Here is a 19,817-nt window from a genome sequence, read left to right on the forward strand (position 1 = left end):
TTTCATCTCTGCCTTATTTATGCCAGAAAAACCCAGGGGATTAAAGAGGGCTACAGAAATAGAGTTCCTCTGACAGGAACTGACAAGAGAGGTGGGAGGAAGCTGAGCTGGGTTACACAGCACAGGGAGATGCTGAGTGTCCAGAGCATGGAACCACCTGTGGAGGACAGGAGGAGACACGGGATTTCAGGCTGCTTCTGAGGGTCACCCCAGCTTGGCCAGTCCTGCTTTTACCTCTGAAAACTCTGCAAGGTCACCCAACAACAGTACAGCATCTCCTCCCCCTCAGGATGTCCCTTCTCTGCAGAACTACTGAACATACATAACACATCATTCCACCTGTAAGTACCAGTTATGTAGAACCAGCAAAGCACAACTACTCTTCAAAACTCTGCCACCAGGTTTCAAATGAAACCACCTGAAATATTGAGATATATACAAAATTCTCATCTAAACATTCCACTAACCTTCTTTTTGAATATACACAAAACAGTTAAAATTGATAACATACTAATTTTTTATTTAAATGCCTTTGCAATTCATATGAAACTATTCTCCTTCAATATTCCCATTAGAAAAACAGGCAACAATCTAATTCTTCTAGAGGACAGGAGGAAAAATTATGCATTTATAAACGAACAGCTCAAATTGCAAACTGTAACCTTCCCTATTATGTCTGTTAGGATTCACTAAATTTCACAGTTCTACAGACCATTGCTATGCCTGCAAACACTTCACTAAGCATTTTTATTAAGGTACTCGGAGTATTCTTAATAATTGATTGGGCTGCATTCCACAAAGTCAGTGAGCACATGGAAAAGAAGGAAAACACCTCTGGATGATCCTGTAACAGCAAAAGGACCTGGGAAACTTGCACAGGACAGAACATCAAAGACAACCAGGTAGGGGCCAGGCTACCTTCTCTGCTTATCCTGAAGTGAGTGGATACAGTTGGACACACAGTTCCATGCTAGTTCACAAACAGAATTAATTAATGCCACTTCTTATAATTAAGGGAGTTTTTTTGGTTGCTGTATTTTCTTTAAATCACATTTATGCTAATTATAGCAATTTAAGAGAAGAGAAAACCAAATTGGTTGTGGTTTTTTATCCTGAAAACAACTGCAGTAAACCAGAATGCACATAAAATATATTTGCTACATTACAACCAAAGTCACTATATTTCCCCCATGTTATTACCTTGGAGATGCTACAGAGTTGTCCAAAACAGAGTTAAAATAACAGAAATGTGTTTTATACCAGGCCTCTTGAATATGTAACTTCCTACACTGGTGCCTTCCAAAATCAGTTTCTAATAATCACAATTTAACTGCAGAGACCACAGCTGTGGCCCTCCCAAAGCCCAGATGCACCAACCTGTTGGTCATTGCAGATAATTACATTGTCAGTCTTTGACTTTAAAGTCAATATTACCACAAAAAAGAGTTAATCCAAAGTTTAATCAATGTCACTCTTTTCCCACACTAACTATGATATCAGGTAGACAAACATCCCCCAATATTTTTAGAATCTTCTGCCCAGACCTCTTGGCTTTTCTTGTACCACATACACAGCTCCATCTTTCATCACAAAACAGTCGACACAGAAACTCTTAGAATTTAAAAGTGAACATCCTTTAAATGCAAGTTATGTGGAAATGTCTAAATCTTGCCATACCATGTTCAAACTGTCAAATAATCTTGTGTTTTAAAGTTTCCATCTCTGCTTCTGATACCCTTACATTGCCAATTTAAGTACTTTCAACACTCATGCACCTAAGCAAAGAAACCCTCATCCAGCACAGAGCCAGACAATAATCGTGGAACAGCACTGGGAATGGTTTCCATCACGATTCCAGCAGTGTGGTTATCACAAACCATTCCCATTCCTGGGAGCAACCAAAAATGTCAGCCAAAACACATTATGTGTTTGAGTTGAAGGGGAAAAGATACAAGAAAGAGAACAGTAGTTATTTGAGAGCCTTCTGGAATGCAACTCCCTTAAAACATACAGAGCTTTCATGGGTCTGAACATTCCTCCTCAGCCTCTACTCTGTTTATTAAAAGTCTAATGAGGCTTGAAACAATGAAGCACTTTTTTTTCCCTCTTTTTTTTTTTTTTTTTTTTTGAAAACATGCCGCCTACTTCAAAATGTACAAATTTCCAGAATAGACTTGAAATGAACATTTGTTTTGCATCCAGGCTGCCACGTGTCTGCATTTTTGTCACCTACTCAAGATAAATGTCTGAACTAAACATTCTTGGAATTTGTTTGTTTGTTTTGTACTGACCAAGTAAAAAGCACTGAAACTTATTTTTACTGTAACAAACCTCTCACTTGGCAACCATAAAATATTAGGACTTCACATTACTAAAAAAAAAAATCATGTGATAAAGTAAATATTTTAGTAAATACCAGTTAAAATGAAATGTTCTACTATCTATTCCTATAGTTGTAACTTGAATTTAGAGGAAAAGAATCTCCCTGTACCCTTACTTCCCCTAAAACAGACATAACTATCCTGATATTTTGATTTATGTTTATGAAAAGCCAAGTACACTCTGGAAAAAAACCCTGTGCATGTCCAGATTAGAGCTAAACCAATGTCAAAACCACTTGAAACACAAAGGGTGAGGATCAGATCCTAAGCACAAAGCATTCCACAATCCAGATACGCCCCAACAGGCCCACAGCACTTGTCTGTGAAGATACAAAGGCTTCTCCAGGTAAAGCACAAACAGCGTTTTTAGGGCAAAAGAGGAGGGCAAAGAAAGCAGGAGCCAACTGTGAACACTTTCACTGTGGCCCTCAAACTTTGCCAAGGGGTGGGGGAAAGGCCTAACAGAAAAAAACAACCAATGCAAGGAAAAATAAACCAAAAATTAGAACCATAATGAATCATCCTCTTTACACTTAATAAGTATGCAAGGACAAGGTCAGCCACAAGCTGTCAGCTACAATAAGCTTTGAAATGTCCAGTCAATTACATAGTTCATAGCAAAGACAAGGTTCTGACTTAATTATAAAATTAATTACTTCATAAAGAACAACTTCTGGTTTCATCAGATGTGCCTTTTTAAAGGGTTTTCCTTCACAAAGGAATACTGAGTGGTGAATGGAAAAGACACAGCGTTTCAGAATTTGGTGAGAGAAGTCATACATCTGTAACAAAAATGTTTTAAAACAATTTAAGCCAATAATTCCCTTCCTGAGACAATTCAAAGTTAAGTATCAACGTTCAATGACTTCATAAAAGGGTATATCACAGTGGTTTTTTATGATGTGACATTTTAAACTTCATTAAAAGTTTTCTGTGAGAATAAAGAAGTTCTTCTGCCTCATATCTGCTTTAGCATGAAAACAAAATGTTTTCTAGATTTTTAATCCTCTTAGGTACCACTAAAAGAGTAAGTCCTTAACAAAATAAGCTTGTAAACTAAAAACTTCAACTTAAAACTGAAAATTGTGCTCTGAAGGGTGCGACTACTACTGTTCACAATAAAATATACAGGTTAAACAATACATGCCAAGAGTCATTTTAGCCAACTTATCCCAAAATGAGACGCCTTTCACAGGAAAGAACCCAAGGGGCCAAGTCCAATCATTCTCATAACAGACAGTAATTAGTAACTGCCTCTCAAAACACCAGGATACATCTACACTAATTGAAGCTGGAGAAGTGAAACAGTCATAAATGTTTAATATCACTGCACTTGTAAAGGTAAGAGAATGTCACAGCTTAAAATAAAAATACATCAAAACAACAGTGAACTTCAGATTAGGCTACAGCTGAATTTTAACTTCACAGATGTTTAATTCAGGGTCAGGGATCTGGGTTTTGGTTGGGGTCTGTTGGGTTTTTTTGCCCCACTTGATTGCAACTGTTACACATGTACAATGTTAAAACTGGGCAATACTAGAAGAGCATCCACCATCGTCTGAAAAGATTTTTAATATTGTGAAAAATTAAAACATCAAAGATTGCCTGACTCCACTTCAGAAGTGTGAAGCACAACAGCCCTTACAATTTTAGCACTCCTCAGCAGCTTTGAGGGAAAATTTGTCTGCAGTGTGTAGGAGAAAGGAAGAACAGGAAACTCACTTTTTGAAGAAATCCACTTTAAATAATACCAGTTAAATATACAAACAATTCAGAAACGCCTGCTTTCTAGTATTAGCATTACACTCCTGTTGTAGTGTATTAGCATTACACCATCTATGTCAATAATAAAACAGTTCCAGGAAGAACATCACTCTGCTGTCTCAGGAAATCAAACCAGCTCAGGTATTGTTAATTACATTTTACAGACACCTGAATTACTTAAACTTGGTGTTTTAACAGCTGTAAAACAGCTTACCAAATACAGTCAAGATATATTTGCCATTGCTGCTTCTTTGATACAGCTGCAAGTTATCTGCAGTTTTTGGGTGTAGGGTTTGTTTCGTAGTATTAACAAAGAAAGAGATATAGTTCTGGCTAGTTATTGGGGGGTTTTTTTAGGAAGTTGTTTATAGAATTTGTAAAAAATACCACTGCAGAAAATGGAGAACACGAAAGCAGTAACCCACAGTGCGGGGTGTGAGGAGCTCAGCCCCAGGGCAGGTGTGGCTGCGGATAAGCCCCGCGGGTCCGGCCCTCGGCTCCTCCCGCGCCCCGAGAGCGCTCCCAGGGCCGGGCCGCAGACACCCGGGGTGTGTGTGTGTGTGTGTGTGTGTGTGTGTGTGTGTGTGTGTGTGTGTGTGTGTGTGTGTGTGTGTGTGTGTGTGTGTGTGTGTGTGTGTGTGTGTGTGTGTGTGTGTGTGTAAAGATAACGCCGGTGAAACCCTGAAATGATGCGGGTTCCCCTCCTCCCGCCGCTTCGCTCCCGGAATTCCCGCCACCACTCACTGCGGCGGCGGGAACGGGCTGAGCTCGGCGGAGGAAAGCTCCCCACAGAGCGCAGCCCGAAGGCGGCTCACCCAGCCCGGAGCCGCGTGTCGGGGCTCGCACCGGGCACCCCCCGCTCGGCAGGGCGGCGCTCCCCGGCTGCGGCCCGGCCCCTCACGGCCGGGGGGCCGCGCTCCGCCGGGAGACGGCGGCAAAGGCGAGAGAGGAGGAGGAGGGCAGGAGAGCAGGAGAGGAGAAGGCGGCAGGAGGAGCCGCGCAGGGCCGGGGAGGAGGAGGCGGCAGCGGCCGCGGCTCCCCCCGCCCTGCACTCACGTTCTCCGGCGGCGGCGGCACCCGGAACCTCGCGCGCCCCACGTGACCCTCGCCCCGCCCGCCCGGGGAACGCTCCGCGCCTGCGCAGGGCCCGCCGCGCCGCCAGGGGCGCTGTGCCCGGGCTGAGGGCTGAGGGCGGGAAAGCTGAGGCGGGGCCTCGGGGCGGGTGTTGGTCGCTGGCACTGCCCACTATGAAAATACATAATTAGGTTTCCTTTGAAAGCGTTTTACTGTGCATGCAAAAGAGTAACAAGTTCTGTAAGTTTAAGAGTTCGAGGACTTTTTTTCTTCAAGCGTTAAAAGTAGTTAGATGAAGACATTGCAGAATCAACAAGGTTGGGAAAGACCTCTGAGATCACCAAGTCCAACCTATGACTAAACGCTACAGTGTTAAACAGACCATGGCACTCAGTACCGTGTCCAGTCTTTTCTCAAACACCTCCAGGGATGGTGACTCCACCTCCCTTGGCAGCCCATTCCACTGACTCATCGCCCTTTCTGTGAAGAATTTCATCCTAATGTCTAAGCTAAACCTCCCCTGGTGCAGCTAAAGACTGTATTAGTTTCACTTTTGTAGAATACTAGGCACTGGTGTCACTATTATTCTCCAAATTTAACACAGATACCCAGACTGTGAGCTTTGTTATTTATATTCAGTAGGGAATACGTTGAGCAAATTATAAATGCCTGAAATAATAGGTTCTCATTGAAATGTTGGCAAGCTGATGGTGCAAATATGTGACTAGAAATGAATCATACAAAACCCATAGCCAAAGCTACATGTAAACCGCCTGATTTTGCTGTCATTTATGTGGCACTCAGGTTTCATAGAACATTTTGGCAACTCGTACAAATATGTCATAGAATTTATAAGAAAATTGCATTCTGCCCTTCCAAAAACAGCACACAGCTCAGCAGACTGGCAGGCATGAAGGGCTGAATTCCTAGAAATAGGGTGGAGATCAAGTTAAAGGAGCAAGCTTTGCCAAAACAAGCAACTTCAGCATAGTTCTCCCTTCCAAGAATGAACAGAAGCCAAAAGAGGCGGGCAAGGCTCAGTGTGTGCCACCATTTAGACGCATTACCTTAAGCTCTTTACTTTTGGCACAATTAGATCCGTTACCTCAATTAATGCTAATCATAATAATCCATAGAAGTCTCACGATGTGGCAGTTGAACCGATAGATTTTTTATCATGCACCAGGTTTTCTACAATTGGCACAATTTCCTGTAACAGCATACTCCATTTTCAGGCAATCATAACTTCAGTCCGTAATTCTTAAAGATGCTGTATTTATTGCCTCAATACAGGCCCAGATCTTCTTACTGCATGTGCAAGTCCTGAGGTTGTGGTTCCTTTCTGAAACCTAGAAGATAGTAATTCTCTTTATGGGTCAATCTGAGCAATTGTACTGTTATTCTCTCTTTTCAGATCCTTAATGATATGGCAGGGATAACAAAAGTCCCAGGAACAATGGGAGACTAAGGAAATGAATAATATGTTCTAATGCTTTAATTAATGGGCCACATATGTAGCTAGGTTTTTAAAAAATCCCACCATTGTTCTTGTACTCTTTACCCAAGTGTGGGACTTTATACCCATTAAGCTCTTAAAACCTGGGGTTTTTTTCCTTGATCTACACAAATTTTACTAATATCCTGCCAGATCATCTGGGTTAGTTTATACTTACATAAATAGCTGGTTAGCAGAAAAAAAGAAACACCTGCTTCTCTCTTTAATCTCACACCACCATTCACCTCATGGATTTCTTTTACTTTTTTGTCTGAATGTCAATTTTTCTTACCAATAAAATTGAATGAAATGAGAAACACTGTTCACATATTACAACTTTTTTTCCTACAAATTCTACATTTGATATACATGTGCCATACAAGTTATTACTCAGCTTTCCTCAACATGCATAATGTTCTTGAGTAAGAATAACTGAAGGGCTGACACATAAAAAGTTGGTTGAATTAATTTAAGACAATATCCCTTTCCATTTAAGCAACTATTAACAGTATAGGTTCTGTTTCCTGGTTATGTCTGGCCTGATTAGAAAGAGAATTCAATACTTGGAAGGAAAATAAAGAAGAAAAAAACCAAAACCATCATTTTCATAACCCGTGTACTCCTGGTACGGGAGTGACGCATACAGTCAGCACTGCTTACGCCTTACTGCTAACTATATAATCCATGTAAATATTTATCATACAGCTATTATCAGTGTAAACATACAGCTTAGTCATTTGTTGACCCATAATGAAAAAGTGACATTGAGATCTTTGCTTAATAGCACAAGGTTTAAACATGTTTTAGAAGCCATAGAGCAGATCTCAGAATATTCACTTTTTCTGAGGGTTATACAGAGGCTTTTCAACATGTTACAATTGCAAAGAATCATCCTGCTATGAATGCATGGATGCAAATTAAATCCATATCTGAAGGTTGTTTTTCTAATTAATGCTGGGAATCTGATAGCAGCACATTTGAAACACTGTTTATGTTAATCTTGAAGGAACTAGTTAGGACTAGCCTGCAAATGTAAGAAGAATGTCAGAGTGCAGTTATGGTAAGGGAACTGTGGCTTTCCAAGACTGTCAGTACGTGACAGTGTTTACAAAAAGCAGAAGAAGAGAAAAGCGGTAACCCAGAATTTGATACACTGAATATGATGAGTCTGTTAGAAAATTAACAAAATACAGATGATCAAAGCATCAGTTTAAACATGTTATTAGTTTATATACAGCTGTTGCACCACTGCTACCATTCTGGTTCTGGAAACAACATAATGCCTTGGAAACTGTGGAGACAAGCCCTTCTGTGAGAGACAGATGGAAATAAGATCTGATAGTCAATGTTTTGTATGAATTCAGGGCTTACTCTTCTAGAGTCTTTGATCTGACATTAACTGTGCTTTTACAACGTAGTCCATCTCTACTACTTCTTTGCTGTTACTTTCTCCGGTTCAGCTCCCAACATCACTAACACAGTAACTGTATAATACAATATGGACAAATGGAGGGAAAAAGACATGCTTTCTCTCCAACTTACAGAGATAAAACAATATATCCTGGTTCTTGATTTGTTCATATAGACTGCCAGAAGACATAGATGAAACAACCGAATGGAAACTAAAGGAGTGTCTTGGTCTTAATGTGGGCTGGAAGAAACGGACCAACATCAAAAAGGTTTCTCAACACTTACAGCCAAAGGCATCTGATCAGATGATCAGTCACCTCCTGCTTATCTGGATGCATGCTGCAGTGAGACACTTCAGTTAAGCCAAAGCATTTTGAAAAAGCTCGAAAGCCTGAGTTGCTGCATGTAACCAGAAGAGAAGGTAGTAGACCAAAAGGCAGTTTTAAGGGGGTGAAAGTGTGAACTATGTCAAGAAGATGGTACCAGGCAATCTTTCTATGAAACTGAAGGGCTTTCTAAAAAGCAAAGGGAATAGGATGTGACATCACTGATGAAAACAAACTATAATGTAAAAAGTTATTTGGTATGAACTAACAAAAGAGTAACCTGCTGTCATCTAAAACTGATTTTAAAAGCTGTGTATGCAAACATTTATCATCCTTAAAGCTTTATCACAGGAATAAGTCAAGAAGTTGTTACTTGTAATAATATTGTAGGCAGAAAATATTCTGTTGAATACGGTTGTCTGGGTTTTTTTCAGTGGCAGCATAATTTACATCTCATCATTTACAGTTTATAAAAATCGTGATGTTAAAGTATATTCTGCTGCTGGCAAGGAATTTTTCTTAATACTCTAGCTGTGAAAATTTTGTGATTATTTCCCATTTCTATCAAGCATTCACATAATGTTTTCTGTTATGGAAACATGGGTTTTGATCCAATTTTTTATGAAATTTCAACTTCTTTATAACAAGGATGTCTCAGTATTCTGGTGACATTTGTGTGCTCCATTGGCCTGCAGGATGCCAGGACAGTGGAAGCAATGTCCTTCCCAAGGGAGATGAAATGTCAATTTGCTGTATTCCCAAGTTCCCAGCTCTCAAAGTTGGACTAATCGAGAGGCAATACCAGAGGGCTTTTTCTGGCACTCCTTGTAAAGAAGGATTTGTCAAAGATAGTACAGTAATTTCACCAGAAATTACATTTAAGCCCGTTCTTGGAAGTCTTTTCTTGCTCTGCATTTTCTTCTGGGTATATGAGTAGAATTAATGCTCTGCATGTTTTTGTGTTTTATGCTAACCTTGGTCCTACATCATATATTCTCTATAGCCTGACTCTTGTTCCCTGCAGAGAGGCTGAGGGAGGCGTGAGGAGGCATTTGGAAGAGGGGCTGATACCAGTAGAAAACCACTTCAAAATTTTTACTTCACAATTTGGTCTTTTTATTTCAGTTTTCATACAAAGAGGGAAGCTTTATTTCCCTCGGAAGTTTAAATCCCAGAAGTTATGAGGAGACATAGTATGCCATAATATTAATAATATCCATAATATTGAAATGGGCATTATTATTTGTTTGGGGGTTTTGTTTGCTTGTTTTGTTGGTTTCAACTTCCTAAATCTGTCTTTAACATATTTTTATTTAACAAAACTAAGCCTAATGAAGGCACCTGTCACAGCTCAGAGTGCATTGATTGGCCTTAATTAGGCCTTAATAGTCCCTGACCAGCCTCATCTGGGTCCCCACAGCCACAGTCCCTCCTCGTGGGCCCAGAGCCCCATTTAGGGTCAGCCCGAGGTGATGTGTCCCTCCCTAGGCAGGCCTGGACTGGGGTTGGTCTCTGGCTGCCCCCCAGCCTTGTCCTGGCCATTGGCCCTTGGTTGATGGTTCTGTCTCCAAACTGCTCCATCCAGGTGCAATGCCTGGTTGTTGCCTTCCTGCCCTTGTCTTTGCCCTGCCTTATCCTCATGGGCTGCCTTGTGCTTTGGATCCTTGGCTGAAGCAGCTCATGGTCCCTGGATCTTTCGTGCCCCTTGCTCAGGTACCTTGGGGCTGGGTCCCTTCACAGAGGTTGTTCCAGAGTAAGGAAATGGGGAGGAAAATATTCAAGGCAGTGAATCTGAAAGCAGCAATTCAAAGCTGGTAAGCTCTATTGAAGCATTATTTTCACTTTTTTTCATTATTCATTTTTACAATATTCAGCAGAAATTACCAGGCTGCTGTAGATAGCAGTAAAGTAAATGAAGATCAAATTGGGTTTTTGACACACTTAAGCATTTTTTAGCATAGAAAGTAATGTATGAGTTCTAATCAAACTACATAAAGCTACTGAATATCACCAAGCCTGAGAGCTTGTATTTTGTAGCTGAGTGTTACTCTGGTACAGCTCAGGAGAAATTTCACTCTAACCTGATAAAGTAGAATTTTCTGGCAAATACAATATATTGTATTTGGTCAGCTAGTATAGATGGGAAAAGCAGACAAGGCTTCAGGAGCACAATGCTTTATTCAGATCTGAAATAGAAGCAGTAGTTTTCAAAGCTCAATAAAAATTGAGGTGTATTTTTTTAGCTGCCTTTGGAGCATTGGAAACTACTGAAAGCAGCTGGTAGAAATAACTGGTGAGCCTGCTGGGGATGATGCTTTTTGCTGTGTATGTATAGGAAAAAACCCTCAGTCTTCACCTTGGATTCAAATTGCAGCTTTCACCCCCATTTTTGTGGTAGTGCTGCTGTGGCCATAATGATTGCCTCAGGACAAAGACAAATGTGCTGTTTCTTGTTGGACCAAAAAAAACCAGGTGGAAGCCTTCTCTCAGACGTGGAGCAGCAGCAGGAGATGGCTCCGTGCTGTCCTCCCGTGACTGCTTGTTGTGACACGCACCCGAGAAATGCTCTGATGCGGTGCACTCACTGAGCAAACAGCTGCAACAGGTTGCTGTCTTACTACTCCAGTTTGTTTTTCACTCTGCTGAAGATGATTGCCTGTCAGTCCTCTGCTGATAGTGCTCTCTAATCTTCTTTAAACAAAATCAACGAGGTGCTTGGGATCGGGTTGAGGCTGTCTCCAGGGTATGGGTGGGGCTGGAGCAGGTAGATTCACATCGTGCTCTGCATGTGCTGAGAGCCAGCAGAGCTCTCAGCTAGAACAAGTAACAGCCCCGGGCTGCCCTGTCCCACAAGCCATCTCCGCTGCAGGAATCACTCACTTCAAAGGCCACTCCTGGAAACAGGGCAGAGGTCAGGGCAGAGGGGTTGAGATTGGCAAAGAATGAGCACCAGCAAGGGCATAAAGATAGTGCTCAGCCATCTGCAGGGGTGTTTATGCAAACTTTCTAGGACTTGTTCAGGTTTCTGGGGATCTTCCAGCTTTCTAGGTAGAAGGGCAAGTTTTTCAACCATTAGTTAGATGAACCTTCCAACTTCCCAGAGTCAAAGAATTCCCATGGGGATTGCCCTGGGGACCTCTTCGTCCTCTTCTAAAAACTTGTGAAAGTTTATTTGAAGCTTTTTCTTTCAGTAGCTCACTAATGTGTATTTCTGCTACTTGTCATGTTTATTTCAATTATTCATTCTCTGTTTAAATTTTGGTCCATGTCCAATGAGCTTGAGAAATATATATTTTAATTACTTTCCTTGTTCTCTTTACTGGCTTTCTATCTGTTTTACGATGGTCTCTGGCAGCTCTCTGGGTTTTGGCACTGCAGAGTACCTAGATCAGTTACAACAAGGTGACTTGGCGTTCTGCGCAGCCGCCTGTGAGGATTTCAGCCAGGCCTTTGCTTGATTAATGAGCATTGGCCTGTTCTTGAGATAAATTTGTGCTGGATTTTGCCCAAGGGCTACAGAGTGGGCACTCCAGGGAGTTTAGTGGAAGAAATCTGTACTTGAAATGACTTTTCTTTGAGATCTGTTTACTTAATGATTGTTTGCATGAAGGTAATGCCACTGATAAGGAGGAAAAGGCAGTCAAAATTGTCAAGAGAAATAAATTAATTATTTTTTTTTTTTTCCTCCTACTTGAGTATTACAGCCAGTTCTCTCTTGGGGGAAAGATTATAAGGCATACCCTGTGCTGGGCCAAGTCCCTGAGGTAGGTGGGAGCTCACAGGGTATTCACTTGCCTCTGCATGGTGCCTGTCAGCAGTGCCATTTGTACATCAGGGGCTTGGCAATGAGCAGTAATCCCCCTCCTGCCCTTCCAGAGCTACTTTTCTTCATGATGATTGGCATATCCCTGTTGATATCAATCACCAGTCATGTCTATGAGCATGTTTCCTAAAAATCAATGTGACATTTTTACCTGCATGCTGCTGTCCCAAGTAACTTTGGAATCAACTGACCACTTTCAGTCTCCTCTGCTGGAAGCAGAGGTTGCTTGTGAACTGCAGCCCCACCGCCTCCTGCAGCTGCCATCCATGGTCAGCCTGCCTGGTGAGGGGAGCTGCTCTGTGCTGAATGCCCGGGGTGTGCTTGCCAGTCCCAGAGCTGAGCCCCAGTTCTGGAGACGTGGCAGGATACCAGTTTGTTCTAAAAGGCCTGGCCAGCACTGTTCATTTGTAGCTGTGCCCCCTCCACAGCTGGGGCTGTGCAGCAGTGAGTTTGTGAGGAAACTCATGAGCTTTACCTGCTCCTACAATGTGCTGGTTCTTTTCTAAACAGCAGGGTCAAATAGGGCTGGGTGGGAGACTTGAAGCCCTTGGGTTGAAAATGGGAAGCAGGGAACCTGAGGGGTAAACAAGCAGTGTGTAGGGAACATGCCAAGCAGCTGACAGTATTATGATTAAACCTGATATTCAGACCAGGCAATCAGGGTTAATTTTTCTGCTATTCATGACTTCTGCATCATAAGGAGTTGGACAACTGTTTTGATGCACCATTGGGGGATGGGTGTTGAAATGCTTAGCAAAAAAATCTACCGAGGATATAAACTATGCAATATTTGAGTGCTTCTGTTGCTGTATCAGAGAAGTGTTTCTCTGAAGGAATCATATGTGATTCTGCAAATCCCAGGTTCATTTGCAGAAGGAGAAGAAATAAATGGAAATGTGCACAAAAAGTCAATGTACTGAAATGAAAAAGCAACAGAAGACAAAACACAATATGTGTGTTTTTAGAGTATCTGTCAATCTAAAGTAATAAATAAGTAAACAGAACCTTTTTAATTCATTCAAGTAAATCCCATTCAGGGCTGAATTAACTAAAGCATATCCCAATGAAATAACCCTCATTATATAAATCAGTGTGCCGATGGATTACTGATTTTGCAGCCAAAAAACCTCACCACCATAGGTGTGAAGTTTCCTGATCATCTAATAAATTGATAACTTTGAAGCCTAGTTGTGACAATTTAAATGTCATCACTATTAAACAAGTTGCCAAAATGCAAACAACCATCCTAAGTCATTAAAATGTAATTATAAAGGACAGCTGGGTCTTCTATCAATCTGGGCTGTGGGGATTCATAATGGGGAAAAATATGAAACTTTCACACAAACAGAATGAGATTGCTGCATGTGCCAACCCCAGCCTGCTCAGGAAGCAGGGGAAATGTGTATTCAGTGCATGCAGTTACTGGTGCTCATGGAAGGCTTGTATTGCCAAGCTGGACAGAGGAGTCAGAGGCAGCGTGACATCCATCAAATGTCTTCCCTCTCTTTGCCATATATGAGGAGTCCTTTTGCTTATGACCAGGGTCTGCCTTGCTCATGAGAGGCAGATAGACTGAGTAGTAGCCACAGGCCAGGAGAAATGCCCGTGGAGTGGGACTAAATTTGGTCTAGTGTGGAATGGCAGTGCAGGTGGTGTAATTGCTGTTTGGAAAACCAGGTGGACTCTAAGTGATAATGAAGGTTTGCTTTTTGGCTGAGAGGAATAAAGGAAAAAGTGACTAAGGCTTTGCAGGCATACACCTGATATGTCTATGAAAGCTGTGTTTAGTGATGCTGATAATAAAGTTATTGAACTTTATTTTTTATGTTTATTATTTTCTTGATCCTTTGATAAGGCCATGATGTGGGCAATGAGCCCATGTGCTACATGTGCTACAGCTCTAAATTCCCTTTGCTTTCAGCTCCATCCCAGTAGGTTTTACCTTTAATTCAGCAATGCAGTTTGCAGGCAATGAGATTTACTGCTGATATACACCGTGGAAAGGGTGGAACGAGCTAGAACTGTGATACTGCTTCATTAAAATAGTAACCCCAAAAGGAGGCCCTGCAGTTTTTGGTGTTTTATTTATATGCACTACAGAACTACAACAGCTGCTGGCTTCCATAATTAAGCCCCATTTTCCCTAAATGTGGTGGAAAGGGTAAAATAAGTGAGAAATGCTGATCACTGGTAAAATTCTAAAAAAATCTTTTATGTTATGTATCTTGATGCATGTAAGAATTCAAATATTGGATAGCTTCTTTTTTTAAAAGCTTTTATAATCTGAATAGATTAAAAATACATATGAATGTTCATGTATTATTTGAAATAGTGGAATTCTTTTTTCCTGTATGCCAGCCTATAGCACATTCTTCTCAAAAATGAGTTGCAAATAATTTCAAGGTGTGTTCTAACTGATTGGTGTTCCTAAAATATTTAGATATCAAATTAATGTATCTTTTTAACACCCATGAAGTAAATTCTTGTGGTGCCTTGGGGCATTCATTGTACTGAAAAAATTTTCATTTATTCTCACTGAGAAATGTCTGCTATTCCATATGGGTATTCACAAACCATTCATTTCCTTCCTTTTGTGTACTTGGAAATGATCTAATAACAGAGTGTTCTCCTGTAATTATCCACCTTTCACTTTTGTAAATTGTAATTTTTGTTTGTTTTGAAACGAGAATCAGTTGGTATGGAGCTTAGAAAAACATTTAAGATTATGAACTGTTTCTAATGAACAGATTGTTTTCTGATGCAAATAGAAAGCCAAGTTGAAGAGAGGTTTCTCTTTTTTTATGCAGAAAGATAAAGCCTCTCAACCGGCTTTGTCCTTATTTTTTGGCAGAATTGGACTGCCCTACTCAAAAGCATAAACAGGCTTCAGCCTATCAACAACAGAAATGGGACACCAACCTGCCAAACACAGGGAAATGAATAAATGGAAGAACAATAAAAGTCAGTAAAGTAGGAAATCTCACGTGGTGAGAATGATTTCCTATATAGCATAAGCAAGTTTTTCTTCTGTTTGTTTCACACAGCTACACTAAGGATGAATAAATTTTTGTCACCAATGCTGTTATGAAAAGCATGCAAATTTGAGAGAACGCACTGACTAATGGATGGAATGGTTATTTTTGAAGGAAAAATAAGCTTTCCTACAATTTCCATTCACTATCTCCCAATGTGAAATGACAATTTACTGGAGGCTTAGGAAATTAAATGTTAGTTTTCCATGTGTACTGAAGAGGTTTGGAAATTAACTTAGCAAAGGTGAAGATACAAGGTATTTCTCAGTGCACAGTGAGAGTCAGCAAGATGACATTGTAAAATATCCTTAGTAATAGGCAGTTAGAAAGTCTGCAGGGGATGAGGTCAAAGAAGGGTTAGCAGCTGACATCAAATCAGAAGCCAGATGTGCTGACCCTTAATCATAGGCTTTTGCAGGCTTTTTGTGTACTGCAATTCAGCATAACATTATTGAATTCACCTTTAGATTAAGCTGGTCTGCTTTGACATATACAAGCCCATATGCAAGTTAATGGCTGTGTCATCCACTTCATTATGCAAGCTTTGATAACAGGCCAGCGAGGTGACCTCTGCGAGGAGTGCCACTTCTCAAGGTCCTTAACCATTTGCATTTTTGATGGACAGAATGTGGCACTCCCCGTTTAGGTCATGTTGGATCATTAGCTTTGTGTATACAAATTAAAACTGGGAATAGTAATCTGCCACATCTCTTTTTCTTCTTGCAAAATTACTTAACAACTATTTAATTCAGCACTCTCATGAAAGTTTCCTGCTTCTGTACCAGTGCAAAAATTTTGGCTTTGCAGAGGATGCATTCTTAGAAGACAGTAGTTCCTGGAAAGGCATAGGTGTTAGTGGACTAGAACTAAACATGGTCAGAAAAATTTAAATAAATAAATTAATTTAAAAATAATAAAAAATATGGTATGGGAATAACAAGGTTAAAAATGTGTATGCAAACCCTAACTGTTCCACGTTGCTTTTATATGCTTCTGCAGTCTTAGCTTGTGAGATTATTCTGCAGGGTATTTTTGCATTAGAACTGGAGTGAAAGACAGCTTCCCATGGTACAGTTCCTGTTAGTTTAACAAATACTTTTGGGTTGCTAATATAAGCTTAAAATAACACAATATTGATGTAATGTTATCTTTATTCAGAGGCTGTACTTCTGACTTGCTCACTTACACAGTGCTTACTCAACAAACCGCACAGTAATCGGTAGTATTAAGGTCAATGGCAACAGATCTGTCTCTCACAGTATGTGCTAGAGAAGACATTTACTGAATATTGCGCCAGTAAACTCATTGCTGATTCCCCTGAAGCTACTTACCTTTCATGCAGCTGTGGGAAAGGATTTAGCCAGGAGCTGGCCAGTGGGCTCGTGCCCTTTGCAGCCCTCACTGTGCACCTCACGTCCTGAATAAGGCAGGTATGCAAGAGAGAGGGCATGTTTCTTACACTGAATAATATCTGACCTTACAGTGAGGTGTCTTCAGTGGGAATTGTGTGTTCCTTCAGTGGATGACTCTGATGGCATCCTTAATGACCTGGAAATCCACATAAAATGTTATCATCACAGCTATTAGCATAATAGCCTGGTTCTCAGATACTGAAACTGCAGAACTCAGTGGTCTGGTGTCTCCTGTTCACAAGGCAAGGGGAGGCCAGACTTTTCCCATGCCTGATTTTAGGCTGTTTTCTGAATTTCTTAGCTCCTATTTCACTCTTACTTTTGTATTCTATACTTTATTCCTATTAACTGTTGCTGTGGGAAAGCATGGTTGAATTACTTTAGCACTTATACCTGAATTTGTGGTCCTTATTTCATAAGGAATTTCAAGGCAGTAGCGTTGGGTGATTTTGTGTTCTCACAGGAGTTTCACACAGGAGTTTAGTCACTTCATTTCTGAGGAATGCAGCTGTTGAGGAATTTTGTCATCACAGATTAAAAGAAAATGGCTCTTTAATGCTGCTTTCACAGAGACAGCTTCTAGTTGCCTGAGAAGCCTCTACTTTTTGGTGATGACTTGGCTCCTCTAAAGAGATATATTTCACTTGCAAGTCTTAAGTCTTCAAAGTATAAACTTATTTTAGGCTGTGCTTTCTCTTTGAGGCTTGATTTGCAAAGGTCATGGATATAAAATACTGGATTTATAAACCATGGGAAAGGCATATGTGTTTTGCCACTACTCTGCTGGGACAAGAAGCGCTGCATGAATCTGCAGCTGCATAGAAGGGGGAGACATTGCAATCTATCCGTTGTAATCCTCATGAAAAAGACCGAAAAAGTAACTGCTGGTTTATTCTCTTTCTGAAGTGACTGATGCTAGGATCAGTCAGCAGGCTCAGCTGAGAAGGAAGCCCTGATGTACCTTTGCACAGTTTGGTTTTAAAGTTCCCTCTGACACTTAAAAGTACAGCAGCGAGGGAAATTCCTGTCAAACCCAGAGCATGACTGTGCTGCTTGATGATGCTGTGCTCTGCTGTAGAACATACCTGCAGGACCTTAGTGCACGTGTGTTTAGGACACTAATGTCATTTTGCAAACTGGACCCATGTTTTACACCAAATTTGCTATAGAACTCTAATGCACCAGAAGAAACTGGGCGTTCTACAGTAGCTTAATTAATATTAAGACATTTGAAGTTAGTTAAATATGAAACTGTTTCATAATGAGAATAAATTCCTCTGAGATACTATTTTTTATTACTTTTTCTACTGCATGGCCAGCTTTGGATTGAAGGTTAAGAACAAAAGCTGGATGCTTCTGTTGGAATTCTCCATCTAGAAATAATTACTGAGGGCAATGCTGTAACTTATCTTTCCATTCCAGACGTGACAACCCTTTCAGGTGATTAGGGGGAAGCAGACCTCTACATTAAATTTTTTCAGGTTGTTCTGCAGACTCAGGAAGACATTTATACTCTCTTCATGTATTTAAGTTGATCTTTGTCATTCTATGGCCTGAAACATCTGTTTTAAACAACAAAAGCAGGGATTATTAATCACTATCCTATAGGAAGGACTTAATTCAGTAACAAACTGCATAGCTATAGAATCGTGCAATAACTGGAGCCTTGCTGATAGCACGGATAAATTGAGGTTTTCATTGTACTGAGATGTCAGTCTTGCACCTGTCATCACTGCTAAATAATTTTTAAAGGCTTAAAAAGCCCAAGAGGTATCCTGTCCCTGGATGGAATGCCAAATTCATTTGTTCCTATCTCCTGGGTGCTATTTTTGGAAATAGCAGAAAAACCAGACAAATCATTCTAGCAACTGTATTCATATTTATAGTTTAATCCTATGAAAGGGGGGATAAGTAAGGCAATTGTAGCAATCTGTAGGAACCCGAATATGCTTAGTAGCATGTTCATATTTTCTTTTTGGTGAAAATATTAAAATTGGAAAGTTGTGTGATCCTTAAAGATTTCTCTCTGAGAGGCAGAGGAACTGCAAATGGGCACAGAAGGGATGTCTGGAAGCAGTCTGGATGCTGACAGTAAAAACAAGGAAATGTGAGAGTGAAAAACATACCAAAAATAAAGCCAAATTTTTTACTTCATGGTATTTACACTAGTTTTGTACTTATAACATGAAACAATAAATACAGAAGTGATCCAAACAGCTAGATAAATCTAACTGCTGCAAACCTGGGGAGATCTTGGGTGTGAAAATAAGTGAAACTACTCCAAATTTGCTACTTAAAATCTGGTCCTTGGACTAAGGCCTCAAAAAACAAAGATAATACTCCTGCAGCTTCATATGTAAAAACCTCTATAGAATGAGGAAAACTCAGCTTTGTGTTCTGAAACTCAGGCCTTTAGCTCTGGATTTCTGCAAATACAGGATGGGAAGTCAAGAGTGTGGCCCTGCCAGTCTGTGCAGTGGGCTGAGCAGCACATCTCCTATATCACACTGGGGTTACATGAAGGGAAACCCTGAAAATCAAACAAATATGAGAGATCTATTTTACCACTTCCTCTCTCCCCTTTAATAACCATCCTGATTTTCGCAGATTTTACAGTTGGGTTTTACTGGTTCTTTTCAGTCTACCTAAATCCACCAATTGATAAATGTTTTCTTCCTGTCTGTACCAGAAAAACGAATTCATATGTTACCCACTGTGAGACCCTCCTCTCCACAGCTGGGCTCATGCCTTGGGTAAAAACAGCTGCTTGCTGTACTTAGAGTGTTACCACCAGCATGTCAATGTGTACAGGGAGCCCATGGAAACTGGGTGGTTGTCAGCTTTGGTTTTCTGGGCTGTATGGCAAAGACAGCATCCTCTGAATCTGCTGGCTGCAAATAATCCCCAGTAATGCTTTGTAAAAAATAATCTAATGCATATAATAACACAATAGGAGGGGAGGATGTATTTATGTAAATCATCTAAAACATCTTCAAGAATTTATGCACTAAAGTAGTTAGCAAAGCCAGCAGTGAACAGTAGGTGTGGAGACCTTCTCCTGTTTGTCAGCAGAGGCTGGGAAATGGCTGAAGCTGCTGTA

At 40.6% G+C, this 19,817-nt stretch overlaps 1 protein-coding gene across 2 annotated transcripts in view; it reads right to left on the reverse strand.

The window, feature by feature from the left end:
• Positions 1 to 5,250, reverse strand: part of RHBDD1 (rhomboid domain containing 1) — a 28,646-nt gene extending 23,396 nt beyond the window's left edge. Inside the window, exon 1 of one of the 2 annotated variants that reach the window (XM_083868771.1) lies at positions 5,202 to 5,250. The gene's annotated coding sequence lies outside the window, so the exon portion shown is untranslated. Of the gene's footprint in view, positions 1 to 3,037; positions 3,301 to 5,201 lie in introns of those variants that run through there. The other variant, XM_083868772.1, reaches the window with a different exon arrangement.
• Positions 5,251 to 19,817: the final 14,567 nt, after the last annotated feature.

Source organism: Zosterops lateralis (assembly GCF_965231275.1).
Source record: "Zosterops lateralis genome assembly, chromosome: 10".
Classification (NCBI taxonomy): Eukaryota; Metazoa; Chordata; class Aves; order Passeriformes; family Zosteropidae; genus Zosterops; species Zosterops lateralis.